We start from the raw sequence: 21,440 nt of genomic DNA on the forward strand, positions 1-21,440 counted from the left end.
GTTTCTCTCTCTCTTTGATTTCTACTTCTAAGCTGAGGGTGTTGTTTAGGTAAGGGTGGTATCTGTACAAAAACAAAACAGGCTCTTTTAAGAGTCACCCATTTGAAAAAATGTAGGACAATTAGACACCCTATAACCCACACATACACACTCGTGTATCGATCTGATTGATGGATTGTGTTGTACAGTAAGCAGGCTCAGGTATATTACTGTGGCTCCTTCCAACTTCAAAGAATAAGATGACCAACCATGGAGAATAGTAAGACACTTCATTATTTCTGTAACTACGCTACATTGTTTGTCCTTGTGTGTCTGTGCATGTTTTTAGTATAAAGTACTCTGCAGCCACTTAGTGTGGACACAGTCTCTCTCTTTCACTTTATCCCTTTCCTCTGTCGGTGAACCCCTCCCGCATCAGAGCTGGCTACATAGAGGGCACAGCATGATCAGAGGTGAGAGGTCAATTGGTCAGGTCAACAGGAAGTATTATTAAAGAGATGATTTACATTGAAATACAGATAGAGATGTAGTAGTCCCAGAGCTAATGATCCAAGGTCAGTTTTGCATTTCACCTCCTGATGATTATGAAGACTGACAGTGTTAGAATAAAAAAAACACAAGGCTTAATCATTCTCTCTCTCCATCTGTCTGCAGGTATGTTTTGTTATGAGAGGATGCCAACCCCTACTCCTGTCCTCGAAAATTAGATATTGAGATGAACCGGTTTCAGAGTATTTACATGATGGATAGGAAGTGTAGTGTACTGTTTTTTAAATTCTGTTTCTGTATATATGAATTACAAATCAGCCTTGAACTAAATCACGTTTCTAGTCTATTTCATAGTTACAGTGTGTAACCATTGATGTCCCAGGACCGGGATTGGTAAACACGGTTCAAGTGCAAAGTATTATATTCTACTCAATCCACAGGCTTCATTAATGTCATTCAGCTGCCTTGCATGGCAAATATCAGCAAGGCAAGCTTACAAAAATGTACATTCAATTTGCTGTAAATGCTTTAGCTAGCTAGATTCTTTACATCCACTGTTTCACAAGATGAAAGCCTGGTTTGCTGGTTGTTTCAGGAGTCTCGAAAACCTCTTACAGCTACCCCCCTACTTTTTTCAATTTCTGCCTGAAGACATACCCAAATCTAACTGCCTGTAGCTCAGGCTCAGAACCAAGGATATGCATATTCTTGATTTCATTTGAAAGACAACACTCTGAAGTTTGTGTAAATGTGAATTGAATGTAGGAGAATATAACACAAAAGATCTGGTTTAGATAATACAATGAAAAAACCATACATTTTTTAAAATGTTTTATTGTTGTATTATCATCTTTAAAATGTACAAGACAAAACAAACATTCAGATAGGATGATGGGGACAATTTCAGTGAAAAACATAAGACGGCAACAGTACTTTTGCAAAGTTGCAGAATGATAACTTCCAAAATGAGTGTGCTACATGACATTTATCAGGAAGTCCCCCAGGTGTCCCACACAAGTAGCCCAAATGTACCCAAGTGGCCAAATTGGTGAAGTTATACATTTTGAATGGAATAACTATATACAAAATACCAAAATGGTATTCTAACACACCCCCCCAAAAAATGGAGAAAAAAAATATATATACACTGTACATTTACAAAATAACACTTTCAATATTTGGAAGACCCTCAGTCCTCTACACAATATTGTGCTGCTGATGCCAGGTGCCATAGCAGTCTCTTTCTGCTGTAAAGCAGAGGGCCACCAAGCATGTGGTGCAGGTGATGGGGGACTTCATTTTGCAAAGAACACAACGACGCCTCCATGCTATGCCCTTTTGGCCCTGAGGCACATCCATGCCTGCAGAAATAAATTTGGGCAGATGAACACCACTTGTGGCAGGATCTGGATGAACCAGCTTCAGTGGGGGATGGACACCTTGGCACTGGGGGCTCCCATTCGGAGTCAGTGTCACTGTGAAAGAAAATGTTCAGTTAGAACAGTTTCACATATGAGCCCTGTATCAACAGGTATAATAAACAGATATATATAGAGTACAGGGAACATAAGGTTGAATATATTATTATAGACCTGCTAGATCTACTGTCTCATGTATAATATGACAGACCAGCTAGATCTACTGTCTATTTTATAGTATGACATTTCAGCTAGATCTACTGTCTCTATTATATTATGACAGACCAGCTAGAGCTACTGTCTCCATTTCACTTTGGCCATTGTTGTGGGCCTGCCCTCCCCTCAACAGCCTCAAATAGGCTATTTCATGTGTGGGTGGGGTGGGGAGGCAGACACACGCACCTCACATTTCATTACATTACATTTTTATATATTGCTACTCAAAAAAAAAAAAATCACAAATAATATTTTATATTATTAATTTCAAACAACGGCATTAGCATGAGAAGAACTTACCAGTCCAAAACGAAATCTCAGTTCAAAAAATATTCAAAAATATATATTCAAAATATATATTAAATATATTCAAAATATTCCTCCATTTGGGAATCGCTAAATGAATCGTCCTCCAACAGTCTCTGTCTCACTTTCCTGATCAATTTCTTCTAAAATTATGTGTACATCTGTATATCTAGATTTAGATTTAGCTTTCCCTGACTTAGTCGCCATACTGATTGATATATAAACAGCTGAAGATGTGCTTTACCAAAACAACGCTGTGCGTAACATGCATTGCTCCTTCCGGTATGAAACTTCAATGGCGAGTGACCTCTTTACACCAGAGTTTACTACATGGGTTGGTCTTCCAACACATAAACATTACATATTGCCGTTTACCTCAGCTCATTGGCTATCTACCTACCAAGATTTCAAGACGATCAGTGGTCATTGGGTTAAAATACAGTCAATCAACGAAACAGCGGTCATATCATTGGTGCAGAATGATGTCATTACTTGTTGTTTTCAAATCGGTTTCTTTCTGTCAATACGTCCCGAGAAATGACCCATCAGGTTTGGTTGTGTTACAAACAAAGCAGTTGATTGCAATGAAACCAAACATGACTGGAAAAGTCACGTTTAGTGTGTGTATTTACATCAAATGTGTCGTCGAAAATGGAATGAGACGGAATTCACGACACAAGCGGTTCACAAAATGTGTTAGGCTATAAAAATGGATTTTATCAAACAAAATACTGTTCATTGTGTAACAATGAGCATTGGAATTGCAAACAGAAGAAGATTGTCAAAGGTAAACTATTTATTTTATTGCAGTTTGTGATTTTGTCAGATAATCGCATCGTATTCTTTCGCAGTAAATTATTTTTTTAATCTGACAACGTAGTTGGATTAGCAAGATTCTAGACTTTCGAAACATTTGAGACACTTGTATTTTCATGAATGATTAATATGACTATTTATGTAGCGATCACCGTATGTTGTCAAATTTCCTCCCGTTCGGTGCACAGTGAGGTTAAACAACCAGAATTACAATTTCATACTCATGTCACAACGGCCATAAAGCTAGCCAGCTAACGTACGCTAACCTCATTCTGTACAAATGTGCCACCACAACATTTAAACGAGGCTGCAAAGAAAACTAATGGGACTGTAGCGACTGTGTTGACATCAAAATCTGGGGTGTGAACTACGTTTCTATTCAAGCATTGAATGACAATGGTAATGGCTCTATAGTATTGCAGAAAAGTTGAAAAAAACGGACCCCTCCGACGCTCTCCGTTACATCGTGATGTGTCATGATGGCGTAACATACAGCACGCATAAAGCAACTAATTATGTCTTACCTGTCTTGCCTCTCTCCACCAGGTGCAGCACTTCTATCACCGTTTACAAACAAGAAAGGGACAGGGTAAGGGGGATACCTAGTCATTTTTTGCGTCATCACTGCAAGCTATCATGACTCTCAAAAGCTGCTGTTTATTTCTGAAGATCACTTTGAGCACCGCCCTAAAAACCGATTCAAATTCGACACAAACCTTCAAATAGATATGTAATGACACATTATATAAACTCTATATAGTGTTTTATTTACATTTGAAAGGAGATAAGGTGATAAGTTGGACAGATCGTGTGAAATAATCCGTTTCCCCACACAACATCTCTCCTTCTCACTATCACGCAATAAGTTTCGCTTCCCCGCCCACCATTTTTAAAAAGACACGACGGAGATCATTGCCTTCTTGAATCGTGCAGAGATGGGCATCATGAAGGTCTCATCATTGATTTTGTTAGAAAGGGGATAAATTGTGCTTTACATTGGTATTGATATTGCAGTTGATCTGGAAGTATTACATTTTTTGGACGCTAAAATAAGGTCAATTGTACGGACCAGCGCAATGTACAAAAGTGAGTGAGTTTACGTTACCTGTCTAATGTTCGCTAGCTTGCTAAATAGTGATTTTATGATGAAAAATATGCATAATCGTTTACCTCTACATTAACTAACATGTTCCACCCAACTGTACATTTTTTTGCATGATATGTTATGACGTTAAAATCACTTACATTTGCTTCAATCCTAGTATTTTTGTCAGCCATCTATGTTGAAGAAAGTCTGCAGCCTTGTGTCGCATACCGTCAAATTCATCATGGGAACCACGATATGTTTGGTCATTGCCCAGTAGTCGAGGCTGGTGATTTGTATAAAGTTGGGAAATGTACTTTTAGACCGCCTCCCACGCCACATTCGCTCCACCCAGCGGTCCCCCACCCACTCCGCTTCTCACCGGTTTCCTTCCATTGAAAATTAATGGAAAGTGGTGTTTCACCATAAGGCACCATATGCCAGTGTACACGAAGGGTCACTGGACATGTTAGCTAGCTAGCTATGTCAACCGGGTGCTTTCTTGTCTAGTCTTAGCTAGAATACCGATGTTTTACAAACAAAACACTAGCTAGCTAAATTAGCTACCTAATATCACATAGGCCAGAACCTAAACATATTGACTTAGCTAGATAATATCACCTCTGCTCTAAAAGTTACTGTCCCTAAGATACAGTAGCTAGCTAGCTAACATTAATATTAGCTGATGTTAACAGAGAAACTTTGACAACAACCACGACCAGAAATTAATTAGCGACTGTGATGAAATACACTATTACAAATAACGTTACAATTACCTATTTTGAACTTTTTGACATTTTCTCTGGCTGGCCGTTGGAAAGTCAGGCTACGAGGCAGGCTCAAGCTGCAAGGCAGACAGCTCGAGCAGCAGAGGCCACCACTGCTGGATCATGTGTTTTTGGTTAATTTAGAGGTAATGCTAGCTCCTTAAGGATCGGACCCTTTACATTTTTTTTGCCTAATATGACATCCCCAAATCTGCCTGTAGCTAAGGACCTGAAGCAAGGATATGTATATTCTTGATACCATTTCAACATAAACAATTTGCGGTTTGTTGAAATGTTAAATTAATGTAGGAGAATATAACACTGTCACACCCTGACCATAGTTTGCTTTGTATGTTTCTATGTTTTGTTTGGTCAGGGTGTGATCTGAGTGGGCATTCTATGTTGTGTGTCTAGTTTGTCTGTTTCTGTGTTTGGCCTGATATGGTTCTCAATCAGAGGCAGGTGTTAGTCATTGTCTCTGATTTGGAACCATATTTAGGTAGCCTGTTTGGTGTTGGGTTTTGTGGGTGATTGTTCCTGTCTCTGTGTTTGCACCAGATAGGGCTGTTTTGGTTTTTCACATTTCTTGTTTTGTTAGTCTATTCATGTATAGTTTCTTTATTAAAGAACCATGAATAATAACCATGCTGCGTTTTGGTCCGCATCTCCTTCGACTCAAGAAAACCATTACAAACACATTGAAAGATAATATAAAGAAAGAAATACGTTAAAAAAAATTTCCATCATCTTTGAAAGGCCACAATGTATTATTCCAGTTTAGGTGCGATTTCGATTATGGCCACTAGATGGCAGCAGTGTATGTGCAAAGTTTTTAACTGATCCAATGAACCATTGCATTACTGTTCAAAATGTTGTATCAAGTCTACCCAAATGTGCCTAATTGGTTTATTGATATATTTTCAATCTTCAGTACATAACTGTGCACTCTCTTCAAACAATAGCATGCTATTATTTTACTGTAATAGCTACTGTAAATTGGACAGTGCAGTTAAATTAACAATAATTTAAGTTTTATGGCCATATCAGATATACCCATGTCCTGGGAAATGTTCTTGTCATTTACCAACGTCATGCTAATCACATTAGTGCACGTTAGCACAACCTTCCCGCGGGGACTAAACTGATCCTATAGAGGTTTTAAGGATACTTCAGCAAGCATTGATGTTGGCAATTGAAGATACATGTATGCTGCCATTTGTTATGTTGAAAATTACAATCACAGACTTGTAAAACAGACAGGAAATAGTATATGAGGCGTTATACAGTTGAAGTCGGAAGTTTACATACACTTATGTTGGAGTCATTAAAACTCGATTTTTAACTACTCCACAAATTTCTTGTTAACAAACTAGAGTTTTGGCAAGTCGGTTAGGACATCTACTTTGTGCATGACACAAGTATTTTTCCAACAATTGTTTACAGACAGATTATTTCACTTATATCACTGTATCAATTCCAATTCCAGCACAATTGTAGTGGGTCAGAAGTTTATATACACTAAGTTGACTTTGCCTTTAAACAGCCTGGAAAATTCCAGAAAATGATGCCATGGCTTTAGAAGCTTCCCTTAGGCTAATTGACATCATTTGAGTCAATTGGAGGTGTACCTGTGGATGTATTTCAAGCTGACCTTTAAACTCTGTCTCTTTGCTTGACACCATGGGAAAATCAAAAGAAATCCACCAAGACTTCAGAAAAAAATTGTAGACCTCCACAAGTCTGGTTCATCCTTGGGAGCAATTTCCAAACGCCTTAATTAAGGTACCACGTTCATCTGTACCAACAATAGTACGCAAGTATAAACACCATGGGACCATGCAGCCGTCATACTGCTCAGGAAGGAGACGAGTTCTGTCTCCTAGAGATGAACGTACTTTGGTGCGAAAAGTGAAAATCAATCCCAGAACAACGGCAAAGAACCTTGTGAAGATGCTGGAGGAAACAGGTGCAAAAGTATCTATATCCACAGTAAAACGAGTCCTATATCGACATAACCTGAAAGGCCGCTCAGCAAGGAAGAAGCCACTGCTCCAAAACCGCCGTTAAAAAAAACAGACTACGGTTTGCAACTGCACATGTGGACAAAGATCGTGCTTTTTGGAGAAATGTCCTCTGGTCTGATGAAGCAAAAATAGAACTGTTTCGCCATAATGACCACCGTTATGTTTGGAGGAGAAAGGAGGAAACTTGCAAGCCGAAGAACACCATCCCAACCATGAAGCACGGGGGTGACAGCATCATGTTGTGGGGGTGCTTTGCTGCAGGAGGGACTGGTGCAATTCACAAAATAGATGGCATCATGGGGATGGAATTTTATGTGGATATATTGAAGCAACATCTCAAGACATCAGTTATAGTTATAGCTTGGTTGAAAATGTGTCTTCCAAATGGACAATGACCGCAAGCATACTCCCAAAGTTGTGGCAAAATGGCTTAAGGACAACAAAGTCAAGGTATTGGAGTGGCCATCACAAAGCCCTGACCTCAATCCTATAGAAAATTTGGGGCAGAACTGAAAAATCGTGTGTGAGCAAGGAGGCCTACACACCTGACTCAGTTACACAAGCTCTGTCAGGAGGAATGGGCCAAAATTCACCCAACTTATTGTGGGAAGCTTGTGGAAGACTACCTGAAACGTTTGACCCAAATTAAACAATTTAAAGGCAATGCTACCAAATACTAATTGAGTATATGTAAACTTCTGACCCACTGGGAATTTGATGAAATAAATAAAATCTGAAATAAATCATTCTCTCCTATTATTCTGACATTCTGAGAAGACAGAAGAAAATAAAACTGCTTGACTCAACCGGGTAAGTTATGAATTTTATCACTAACTGTGTAACTTTGAGAATAGTGTTTCTTTGTCATCACAACCGAAGGTTGCATGCCACATTTTTGCTGCACCTGAAAATAAGACCTCACATCACCAAGTCAACATTCACTGGGAATTTGTTAGCTGAATATTACATTTTACAATCGAGGTATAGACACATACAGTTGAAGTCGGAAGTTTACATACACCTTAGCCAAATACATTTAAACTCAGTTTTTCACAATTCCTGACATTTAATCCAAGTAAAAATTCCCTGTTTTAGGTCAGTTAGGATCACCACTTTATTTTAATGTGAAATAATTAATGTGAATAATTATTCTGACATTTCACATTAAAATAAAGTGGTGATCCTAACTGACCTAAAACAGGGAATTTTTACTTGGATTAAATGTCAGGAATTGTGAAAAACAGTTTAAATGTATTTGGCTAAGGTGTATGTAAACTTCCGACTTCAACTGTATGTGTCTATACCTCGATTGTAAAATGTAATATTCAGCTAACAAATAAGGCAATTTCCGCAATAGAGTGAATGTTGACTTGGTGATGTGAGGTCTTATTTTCAGGTGCAGCAAAAATGTGGCATGCAACCTTCGGTTGTGATGACAAAGAAACACTATTCTCAAAGTTACACAGTTAGTGATAAAATTCATAACTTACCCGGTTGAGTCAAGCAGTTTTATTTTCTTCTGTCTTCTCAGAATGTACTACAGTCAAAAGTGTGCATAAATAATACATTGAACATTAAGTAGATGCTTTTATCCAAAGCAACAGTATACATGCATTCATTTTCCATTTGTGGTCCCAGGAATCAAACACACAGTCACGTTTTGAGCGCCATTATTTCTTCCATTGACTTTCATGGTCGTTATTTACGTTATTTATTTAGTTATTTAGCTAGGCTATAGACTACATCTGTAACATTTGAATAGGCTGTTGAAATAACTCAACATGCATGGTTGTAGGCTGCATCAATCCTTCCGCCTAGGCAGCAGATGATCAAATACAATGATTAGTAGTACACAATTATTGTCTAAGCTGTAAACTGCAGTGATCTAGGTTCATTTGAATAACCGTTCAAATGTCCTTTTGTGTTTCATGCCGAAATAAAGCCCTGATTATACAACTATTTGGATCAGTTATGGGTTTATTCTCGACTGTTTACAAGGTCCAGACAATTACATTAGGCTGTGTCAGCGTTTACAGATAGGTCTACCATAGAAAAATAGGCTGTAGCCTATGACACTGAGATGTGTTGTCAGTCATGGATCATGTATCCCAAGTCGTCCTATAATTAACATGGCCACCAACATATGCCTAAAAATCGCTAATGTCATTATATTAAGCCAGGATTGGCCGAATGACAGAAATTAATAGAATTAGTGTGGGGTTCCCCCAAAAATTCTGTAGTAAAATTGAATTAATTTATAGCATAGATTCTCTAGGATCCTTCTCCATCTAATACCATAATAGGTAGGATTTTCGCTTGCAAATGACCTAGCAAATTCGAAATGAAATTATTACCTTAATTCGTTTTTTCATTCTTCCATCAACTGCCGAATATAGCCTTACTTCTGAAAAAGTTAATCAGCACAGATATGATGAAGTGGACTCGGCCCGAGTACCATTAGGCGGAACCCAGAGTAATATGATTATGCTGGAGCCTCAAACTGAATAGGCCAGAACCCACCGTGTTGTCTGGGAAGGGCATCAGTGAAATAACTGTGAAAACTGTGGCCTCCTAATGGCTATTGGAAATGGAACAGAGTGGCACGGCCTAGGGTTCATCCCGGCTGTGACCGGGAGCCCCATAGTGCGGCGCACAATTGGCCTCTAGCAACTTCTTGTGGCGGACGCCTGCAAGCTGGTTTCGGTCATCAGTCGAGCAGTGTTTCCTCCGACACATTGGTGCGGCTTGCTTCCGGGTAAAGTGAGCAGTGTGTTAAGAAGCATCATGGCTTGGCGGGTAATGTTTCGGAGGACCCATGTCTCGACCTTCGCCTCTCCTGAGCCCGTTGGGGAGTTGCTGCGATGAGAGAAGATCGTAACTACCAATTGGGGAGAAAAAAGTCCTGAATTACTCAGAAACATTAACACAGCAGGGTTTCTGGGGTATGAAATAGCCCATAAATAGTTCCCATACTGTTTACATTATACTATACACTGAACACAAATATAAGTGCAACAATTTCAATAATTTAACTGATTTACAGTTCATATAAGGAAATCAGTCAATTTAAATAGATTATTTAGGCCCTAATCTATTGGTTTCATATGACTAAGAATATAGATAGGCATCTGTTGGTCACAGATACCTTAAAAAAAGGTAGGGGCGTGGATCAGAAAACCAGTCAGTATCTGGTGTGAACACCATTTGCCTCATTCGCATAGAGTTGATTGTGGCCTGTGGAAAGTTGTCCCAAACCTCTCAATAGTTGTGCGAAGTTGCTGGATATTGGCAGGAACTGGAACACACTTTCATATACATCGATCCAGAGCGTTCCAAACATGCTCAATGGATGACATGTCCATGAGAATGTAGTCCATGGAAGAACTGGGACATTGTGTACAGATCCTTGCAACATTATCATGCTGAAACATGAGGTGATGGCGGGGGATGAATGGCGCAATAATGACCTCGTCACGGTATCTCTATGCATTCAAATTGCCATCAGTAAAATGCAATTGTGTTCATTTTCCATAGCTTATGCCTGCCCATACCATACCCATTCAGCCCATACCATACCCATTCTGACAGTTTGTGCAGAGATTCTTCGGTTGTGCAAAGCCACAGTTTCATCAGCTGTCCAGGTGGGAGGTCTCAGACAGGTGAAGAAGCCAGATGTGGAGGTCCTGGGCTGGTGTGGTTACACGTGGTCTGAGGTTGTGAGGCCTGTGGGACGTACTGCTAAATTCTCTGGAGATGGCTTATTGTAGAGAAATGAACATTGAACAAGAACATTCAATTCTCTGGCAACAGAGCATGCCAATTGCACGCTCCCTCAAAACTTGAGACATCTGTGGAATTGTGTTGTGTGAAGAAACTGTATATTTTAGAGTGGCATTTTACATAACATTTGAGAGAAATAAGCTTTTTGTGCGTATGGAACATTTCTGGGATCTTTCTGGGATAAACACTTTACATGTTGCGTTTATTTTTTTGGTTCGGTGTATTAATAATACCATCAGTGGGACTGCATGGTATGCAAACCTGTTGCTAACTGAATGGTTAGAATATGCCCCCATCTAGTGGCACACACTGCGAATGACATTTGTGCAAAGCCAAACAAAAAGTGTTCCAATGTTTATTTTCTCTTTATTTAACCAGGCAAGTCAGTTAAGAACAAATTCTTGTTTTCAATGATGGCCTAGGAACAGTGGGTTAACTGCATGTTCAGGGGCAGAACAACAGATTTGTACCTTGTCAGCCTGGGGTTTTGAACTTGCAACCTTCTGGTCACTAGTCCAATGCTCTAACCACTAGGCTACCTGCCACCCTATGATAGTAAGGACCACAATGGAAATAAGTCTGTAGTTGTACTCAATGAATGAGGCAATTTAATATCTATTAATATGTTCAATAAAATACATTTCATGAATCAATTAATTCAGTAATAGTGGCATAGAAACCAGAAAAAAAAACAGATTTGTTAAAACAGTGTAATACAAATGATACAAATTCTGTATATCAACAATGAAAAGAACACACAAGTACATTATAAAAACCTTATAGCCACCTGCATCAAACTGTCCATTCTTGCTGCCCACATGATAACGATGATGATAACTGTTTGGACGGCAATTTTCATAAAATAAACAAACAATCCACAACATCTCAGAATTTGGTAACAGTGGGGAGGAACCATTTACAGAACATTTTGACACACATTTTAAACTATTCGATTCTCTGAAAATATTGCACCTTGTCTTTTTTCTATTGATCTGTCAGTGTTCTGCTGATTTCTTTTTTTTCTTTTAAAAAGTCATTAAAATGATTAAAGGTTTAAAAGACACAAACCTCTGGCATGGAAAAGACTGATGGATCTTTGGTCTTACTGCCTTGTTTAGCAAGTGCTAAGGAACCATAGCAAACCATCTACATTGTATTCTTGCATGACAGACTCATAGGGATGTCTTGAAAAAGACTATCAATGTGGTGCTGCTTTTAATGTATTTGTGATCTAGTTTCAGAACTATTTTTCTGGTTTAAACTCTTTCTAGTTGACATATTAATAGTCTCTTAAGGTGTCTGTTAATATATGGCCTCCACAACTTTACAACAAATAATTCAAAAGAACATTCTAGGCTTTCAATACTCTTTTTGTACACCTGTGGAGTAATATCATGGCCATGTTTCAAGCTTGACGTGGCCACCAAGTGGTTTGTATATGAAGTGCATGTACTGTACACACTGTAAATGTCCAGTTTGGTGATTATATAATGTTTCTTCAGGGACTGGCTCGTAATCAAATGCTGCTGAGGCAATAACAGAAGCTCAGGCTATACAAGGCACCATTTGGGCAAACATGTACAAGAGAAAACATGGATAGCACAAAGATCCTCTCTGGATGACAAAAATAGTTTCCCCAAAGCTTAATAGCTGACAGTACACTTGGTCTCCACAACCCAGACCCACATCAGTGAGAACGTAGCAATGGAATCTAGGTTTGATGGTCAATCTGTACGTGAACAACATTAACCAAATGAAGCACGTTACGACTGATGTGTGGGTCAGGGTTGTCAAGAGAATGAAAATACAACATTAGCTACATAGCTTTCAGGAAACTCACCCCAGATTGGTGAGAATGCAAGTCAATAATAGGCATATGGGTCTAAAAACATACACTACCGGTTCAAAGTTTTGGGGTCACTGAGAAATGACCTTGCTTCCACGAGCACAACCAAAAAAAATTGTCCATTAAAATGACATCAAATTGATCAGAAATACAGTGTAGGCATTGTAAAGGTTGTAAATTACTATTGTAGCTGAAACGGCAGATTTTTTATGAAACATCTACATAGGCGTACAAAGGCCCATTATCAGCAGCCATCACTCCTGTGGCACGTTGTGTTAGCTAATCCAAGTTGATCATTTAAATGGCTAATTGATCATTATAAAACCCTTTTGCAATTATGTTAGCACAGCTGAAAACTGTTGTGCTGATAAAAATAAGCTATAAAACTGTCCTTCTTTAGACTAGTTGAGTACTAGAGCATTAGCATTTGTGGGTTCGATTACAGGCTCAAAATGGCCAGAAACAAAGAACTTTCTGCTGAAACTCGTCAGTCTATTCTTGTTCTGAGAAATGATGGCTATTCCATGCGAGAAATTACCAAGAAACTGAAGATCTCGTACAACGCTGTGTACTGTACTACTCCCTTCACAAAACAGCTCAAACTGTCTCTAACCAGAATAGACATTTCTTTTTTACCTTTATTTAACTAGGCAAGTCAGTTAAGAACAAATTATTATTTTTAATGACAACCCACTGTTCCTAGGCTAACTTCCTTGTTCAGGGGCAGCACGACAGATTTTGACCTTGTCAGCTCAGGGATTCAATCTTGCAACCTTCACGGTTAATAGTCCAACACTCTAACCACTAGGCTATCTGCCACCCCAGAAAGAGGAATGGGAGGCCCCGGTGCACAACTGAGCAAGAGGACAAGTACATTAGTGTCTAGTTTGAGAAACAGACACCTCATAAGTCCTCAACTGGCAGCTTCATTAAATAGTACCTGCAAAACACCAGTCACAACGTCAACAGACATGCTCAATGGGATCCGGGCTCTTCGCTGGCCATGGCAGAACACTGACATTCCTGTCTTGCAGCAAATCACGCACAGAACGAGCAGTATGGCTGGTGCCCATAGGCGACGTTGTTGCCGGTGATGTCTGGTGAGGACCTGCCTTACAATAGGCCTACAAGCCCTCAGTCCAGCCTCTCAGCCAATTGCGGACAGTCTGAGCACTGATGGAGAGATTGTGCGTTCCTGGTGTAACTCGGGCAGTTGTTGTTGCCATCCTGTACCTTGTTAAGGGTTGCGTCAATTAGAATCTGGTATCAGAACAAGTATGACACTGAGTCACCGATTGTATACTATGTACTTTTTATTAGCTAAGCAATAAGTGGTAAATGCAATTTTCGTATATATGGGCTCTCTGTCCCACCTCGCAGGGCAAACAGAGAACTGACTTGTTCCTGACAAAGTTATTGTAATATACTCTGACAGAAGTAGTTCCTGCTTCTGAGCCGGCCTGTCAGAGTAGAGACTGGGCGTGGTTTAAACTCACCCAGCCTATCGTTGATTGTTGGCGCACGAGCTGGTCCCAGCCCCCTAGGCGCTTCAGCGGTCAGGCGTTGTTGTAGAATATCTGTGCGCTCATACTCTCGATACAGTTATCACACACCTGGCTCCTGTTATCTAACAAAATACTGTTTGTTCTCGCAACACTACGTTCTGAATGGGCCCCCCCCAACTCATTGCACAGTTCCTGTCTTCATGTTATTCTGTATTTTTCCATCATGAGAAAGGCCCATAGCCCTGAAACTGTTAACAATGTTTCAAGTCAGCTATGTGGCAAAACACATCCATACATCCACACAAGCTAACAGCAGATAATATTCAATCACATATATGGTAACGGGCTATAGTGCATAACACAGAATCCTCATACTCCGCCAGTGTCTCTTTTGGGTCACTTTTGCCAGTCCCAAGCCCGGATAAAGGATGAGGGTTGGAATTGTGACATTTAAAAAAACAAGAATCGACAGAAGACAGTTCATTTGTAGTTCTAAAGATATTTAGGGTGTTTTTTACTCACTTTTGGTCTCTCCCACGACATTATTCCTCTCTCCTACAGCGTCCATCACAATTACATGCACATGGCCAATTATGCAAATTATGTGATGATGTCATTTAGCGCCTTTTAGGACAGCCAATAGCTACTTTCCTTACTAAGGAGTTGGCAACACTGACTAGGCACACTTGAACTCTCACACCCAACTAGGTGGAGAAGCCCCTGACTGCTGCGTGCAGTGCAGTTGTAAATCATGCAGCGCCTTGTGTCACGATCGCAGATTTTAGAGAAACAACAAATGTTGGTACATATAAATGTCTTATATCGGCTGAAAGCTTACGTTTGTGTCAATATAACTGCACTGTCCAATTTACAGTAGCTATTACTGCGAAAAAATGCCATGTTGTTGTTTGAGGAGAGCTACTAACAAGAAAACACTTTCCACTGCGATAGATTTGATAAATTCACCTCTGAAGGTGAAATGTGTACTTACAGTCTGAAATCTTGCTCTGATTTATTATCCAAAGGGTCCCAGAGATAACATGAAGTGTCGTTTTGTTAGATAAAATCCTTTTTCATATCCTAAAAAGGTCCATATTGCATGCACGATCGATTTTGTATTTCCACTTGTTCAATTTGCAAAGAAAGGAATCTGTGAAAATCTAACCCTAAACGTTGTTTCAACCAGTCAAATCATGTTCGTATTTATTCCCCAGAGATCCTAGAACATAACCAGACTTCACTATATCATTTGGGGTGTAGTATATCCTATATGACGACAAATTTGGTGAGAGAGCCGACGCCTCATGGCACGCCGATGACGGGGGCGGTCTTCACTTGATTGACTGTAACTTTGTCAAATAAGCACCAATCGGGGTCAAACAAAGCTAGTTAGATAGCCAATGAGCTGGGCTTTACGGGAGCATCGGAAACCCTGTATCTGTCACAAAATGTAGCTGCTAACCTTGTGCGACAAGCCTTTCCTTTTGGACAAAAATTATATGAATATGGAGTTATATACACTGCTCAAAAAATAAAGGGAACACTAAAATAACACATCCAAGATCTGAATGAATGAAATATTCTTATTAAATAATTTTTTCTTTACATAGTTGCATGTGCTGACAACAAAATCACACAAAAATTATCAATGGAAATCTAATTTATCAACCCATGGAGGTCTGGATTTGGAGTCCACTCAAAATTAAAGTGGAAAACCACACTACAGACTTATCCAACTTTGATGTAATGTCCTTAAAACAAGTCAAAATGAGGCTCAGTAGTGTGTGTGGCCTCCACGTGCCTGTATGACGTCCCTACAACGCCTGGGCATGTTCCTGATGAGGTTGCGGATGGTCTCCTGAGGGATCTCCTCCCAGACCTGGACTAAAGCATCCACCAACGCATGGACAGTGTGGTGCAACGTGGCGTTGGTGGATGGAGCGAGACATGTCCCAGATGTGCTCAATTGGATTCAGGTCTGGGGAACGGGCTGGCCAGTCCATAGCACCAATGCCTTCCTCTTGCAGGAACTGCTGACACACTCCATCCACATATGGTCTAGCATTATCTTGCATTAGGAGGAACCCAGGGCCAACCGCACCAGTATATGGTCTCACGAGGGGTCTGAGGATCTCATCTCGGTACCTAATGGCAGTCAGGCTACCTCTGGCGAGCACATGGAGGGCTGTGCGGCACCCCAAAGAAATGCCACCCCACACCATGACTGACCCACCGCCAAACCGGTCATGCTGGAGGATGTTGCAGGCAGCAGAACGTTCTCCATGGCATCTCCAGACTCTGTTACGTCTGTCACATGTGCTCAGTGTGAACCTGCTTTCATCTGTGAAGACCACAGGGCGCCAGTGGCGAATTTGCCAATCTTGGTGTTCTCTGGCAAATGCCAAACGTCCTGCACGGTGTTGGGCTGTAAGTACAACCCCCACCTGTGGACGTTGGGCCCTCATACCACCCTCATACCACCCTCTGTTTCTGACCATTTGAGCAGACACATGCACATTTGTGGCCTGCTGGAGGTCATTTTGCAGGGCTCTGGCAGTGCTCTTCCTGCTCCTCCTTGCACAAAGGCAGAGCTAGCGGTCCTGCTGCTGGGTTGTTGCCCTCCTGCGGCCTCCTCCACGTCTCCTGATGTACTGGCCTGTCTCCTGGTAGTGCCTCCATGCTCTGGACACTACGCTGACAGACACAGCAAACCTTCTTGCCACAGCTCGCATTGATGTCCCATCCTGGATGAGCTGCACTACCTGAGCCACTTGTGTGGGTTGTAGACTCTGTCTCATGCTACCACTAGAGTGAAAGCACCGCCAGCATTCAAAAGTGACCAAAAAAACATCAGCCAGGAAGCATAGGAACTGAGAAGTGGTCTGTGGTCACCACCTGCAGAGCCACTCCTTTAGTGGGGGTGTCTTGCTAATTGCCTATAATTTCCACCTGTTGTCTATTCCATTTGCACAACAGCATGTGAAATGTATTGTCATTCATTGTTGCTTTTTTTGATTTCACAAAAGTGTGATTGACTTGAAGTTACATTGTGTTGTTTAAGTGTTCCCTTTATTTTTTTGAGCAGTGTAGTTATGAAAACAGGGTGTTTTGCAAATGTTGAACTTATAATATGGCTACTAATACTGGAAAATCTGAATAAAAGTCCAAGTATACAGATTTGACGATATTCTTGCAGAAGCATGTAATGTGAATGTAAATGTCTCCTTCACGATTTCCCCAAATGTACCTGGGTGACTTCCACCTAAATGTGATGTAGTTTGCTCATACTTCAAGTTATTCGTCTGAAACTTTGCACATACACTTCAAAGGTAGCGGTAGAAAAAAAAGAAAAAAACAGACAGGACACCTACACTACCCAATGACACAGAACCTAGGAAGAAACCTAGAGAGGACCTAGGCTATGAGGGGTGACCAGTCCTCTTCTGGCTGTGCCGGGTGGAGATTATAACAGAACATGGCCAAGATGTTCAAATGTTCACAGATGACCAGCAGGGTCAAATAATAATATTCACAGTTGTTGTCGAGGGTGCAACAGGTCAGCACCTCAGGAGTAAATGTGAGTTGGCTTTTCATAGCTGATCATTCAGAGTATCGCTACCGCTCCTGCTGTCTCTAGAGAGTTGAAAACAGCAGGTCTGGGACAGGTAGCACGTCCGGTGAACAGGTCAGGGTTCCATAGCCACAGGCAGAACAGTTGAAACTGGAGCAGCAGCATGGCCAGGTGGACTGGGGACAGCAAGGAGTCAACAGGCCAGGTAGTCCTGAGGCATAGTCGTAGGGCTCAGATCCTCCCAGAGAGAGAAAGAAAGAAAGAATTAGAGAGAGCATACTAAAATTGACACAGGACACCGGATAAGACAGGAGAAATACTCCAGATATAACAGACTGACCCTAGCCCCCCGACACATAAACTACTGCAGCATAAATACTGGAGGCTAAGACAGGAGGGGTCGGGAGACACTGTGGCCCCGTCCGACGATACCCCCAGACAGGGCCAAACAGGCAGTATATAACCCCACCCACTTTGCCAAGCACAGCCCCCACACCACTAGAGGGATATCTTCAACCACCAACTTACCATCCTGAGACAAGGCTGAGTATAGCCCACAAAGATCTCCGCCACGGCATAACCCGGGGGGTGGGCGCCAACCCAGACAGGAAGATCACGTCAGTGACTCAACCCACTCAAGTGACGCACCTCTCCCAGGGACGGCATGGAAGAGCACCAGTAAGCCAGTGACTCAGCCCCTGTAATAGGGTTAGAGGCAGAGAATCCTAGTGGAGAGAGGAGTACCGGCCAGGCAGAGACAGCAAGGGCGGTTCGTTGCTCCAGTGCCTTTCCGTTCACCTTCACACTCCTGGGCCAGACTACACTCAATCATAGGACCTACTGAAGAGATGAGTCTTCAATAAAGACTTAAAAGTTGAGACAGAGTCTGCTTCGCTCACATGGGTAGGCAGACCATTCCACATTGCACACCCTTTAGTTTGTCCGTTTTCAACTCACACATTTTTACATGAATTTTTCAAACATTCAAATTTCAATAGCTCCTTGGTCCTGTGACCTACTGACTCCAAACATGGTTCAGAATGTCCACTGACTACTGGACTCTGAGGGTGGTGACCCTGGTACAGAGATGCTTGTTCTGAGCGGGGCACGGTTCAAAACATGCCCACGTCAGAGGAGATTTAGGCAATCGCTAGCTGCTGGGCTGCTCAGCCCTGGCCCTGGGGGTCTGCTGTACTTCTGTCAGTCTGGCCTAAATCTGAGTGGGGTGTATTGGGTTGGGGCGCTACAGGGCTGTGTATTCTTTGGGGCAGGACGGGGTGACCCAGCTATATTGTGTGCAAGTAACACAAGTACTGGACGAATAGTAATTATATGTTGTCAATAGTGTCTTCTAAACCCATATGGGCTGGGAACCAAATGGTGTTTGACACTGAAATAAAATGAATACATTTCTTTCCTCAGTTATGTCAACTGGCTGAGGAAGCAGATGGCCCGGAATCCTGGGGACCCCATGGAAGCTGCCCTGAATGACATTAAGCGCTGCGACCAGAAGGCAGCCGCACCCCCAACAGCCTTAAAGACCCGGCCAGGGTTAGTATTACATGTGGTATCAGTAATGATAAAAATAACCAGTTATTAGATTTGTATAGAGTGTAACAGTGCTTGTAGTCTCGTTTGTTTGTTTGTTTGTTTGTTATTAAAGTCCACTTGGTCGAGCGGTCGCAGCATTTCTGGGGCAGCGATCAGTGCCCCCAGGCAAACTGTAGTCGACGGTGAAGAAGATCTTGGCCCCGAAGTCTGCAGTTCCAAGTAAGTCTCTACACACTGGAGCATTGTATTGAGATCCATTTTGTTTTGACAACCATTTATCTCATACTCTGTTCTGTGTCGTACAGGGCTGTCTGCTTCCCGAACAGCTCTGCAATTGGCTCTAAAATCCGCAGATACCTCACATGCAGAGCTGGTCGTTATTGCTGTAGAAGTTGAAAAGTGTAAGTTAATTACTGCAATACTGATATTTTTAAATCATGTTTTGGATTCTGATGGACATAACCTTTTATGTAATGTAACCTCTTTTTTTGTCATTGTACTATTCCTCAGACAAAGGAAGGTACATTGGGTAAGGTAGGTTTGGGTGAGAAACTCCATATCAATGTATTTGCATAAATGCTTCTTACTGTAGCCGTCACCCATTCATCCTGCTGCTTGGCTGTAGATTTCCTGCTGTCATGGTGCTGGTATCCCCCCCATTCGTTCATCCTGCTGCTTGGCTGTAGATTTCCTGCTGTCATGGTGCTGGTATCCCCCCCATTCATTCATCCTGCTGCTTGGCTGTAGATTTCCTGCTGTCATGGTGCTGGTATCCCCCCCATTCTTGATAACTTTAAAAAATGCTTTGTACTGTAGCTGTGACCCCCTCCATTCTTTTCCAACTTTGATACTAATATTATTTATAGTTGGTACTTAGTATTGTCATGATGTTACTCTCACATTATGAACAAATATTTTCTTCTATAACATAGATTAAATTCCGACAACATTGTGACACACTGTTTCCACTCCAAAGCTCTTTTCCAGAGTTTTCCTGCTTTTCTGACATCAACCTGAGCTTAACTTGTTTCAGTTCCCTAACTCTAAATCAATATATTGCTTTAACTGATTCTGTTGTCCTGATCACATCCTTGGGCAGCACAATCATCACTTCTTGCTGATTTATGTATCCTCTGTATGTATTATTGTTACTGTAATTTAATTATGCCAATGTGCTTTCATTAATTGAAAACCCTTAATCTATTTTATGAGAATTTGTAAGATTCTTGTTTGCATAAAATAGACGGAGACCAGTCTTTCAATAATAGGTAACAGAATGTATTCTCGGAGCGCGCTCTCACTTTACCACGAGCTACAGTTTATATACAAATCATGACGTCATGACGTCATTTCATTGTTTTAACAGAATCCCCTCCTCTCGACCGGGACAAAGGGAGGTGAAAAGTTCATTCTAACTTACTAACACACTCCCAGGTAACTTTTGACCACTCAACATTATCGATCACCACTGAGCTGACAGTTCTAATTAACAGAAAACCTAGGCACTCACTGTCTTATCTAAAAACCCCAGAGCTAAGTTTATATATGTTCAACCATAGGTTAACGACCTTATGTGTTTACACAGTCCACAACCCATTCGTTTCTTCCTAGTTGTAATGGTGTTCATTAACTTTAATTACTCCTTGTCTGTGTCACATAATCCCATCGTATGAACTCATATTGTTAATCAGATATAATAAAACAGAGTATAAGTTTACTTAGTTACAGTTCCATTTAAAATGATTTGTTCAGTCATTTATCATAATTTTACCAACAATTATGTATTAAGCCTTGAACGTACAGGTCCATCCAACATTCCCTCCTGCCTCCCGTCCGGCTGATGACCCATCCCGTGCCCCCCAGTACCCACCCCTTGCCGTCCTGGACCAGGCCCCCCTGAGTTCATCCCAGGCTCCTGTCCTTGTCCCGTTGGGGCAAAGAGAAGAAGAGGAGGATGTGCCCTGGCTGTCCTTCCTGCCTCCAGCGATTCTGAACTACAGGTAAGTGTGGAAATGCATTTTGAATTTTTATTTTCAGTGTTCATATATACAATTAGAATGAATTGTA

Source organism: Oncorhynchus tshawytscha, linkage group LG07, assembly GCF_018296145.1.
Source record: "Oncorhynchus tshawytscha isolate Ot180627B linkage group LG07, Otsh_v2.0, whole genome shotgun sequence".
Lineage (NCBI taxonomy): Eukaryota > Metazoa > Chordata > Actinopteri > Salmoniformes > Salmonidae > Oncorhynchus > Oncorhynchus tshawytscha.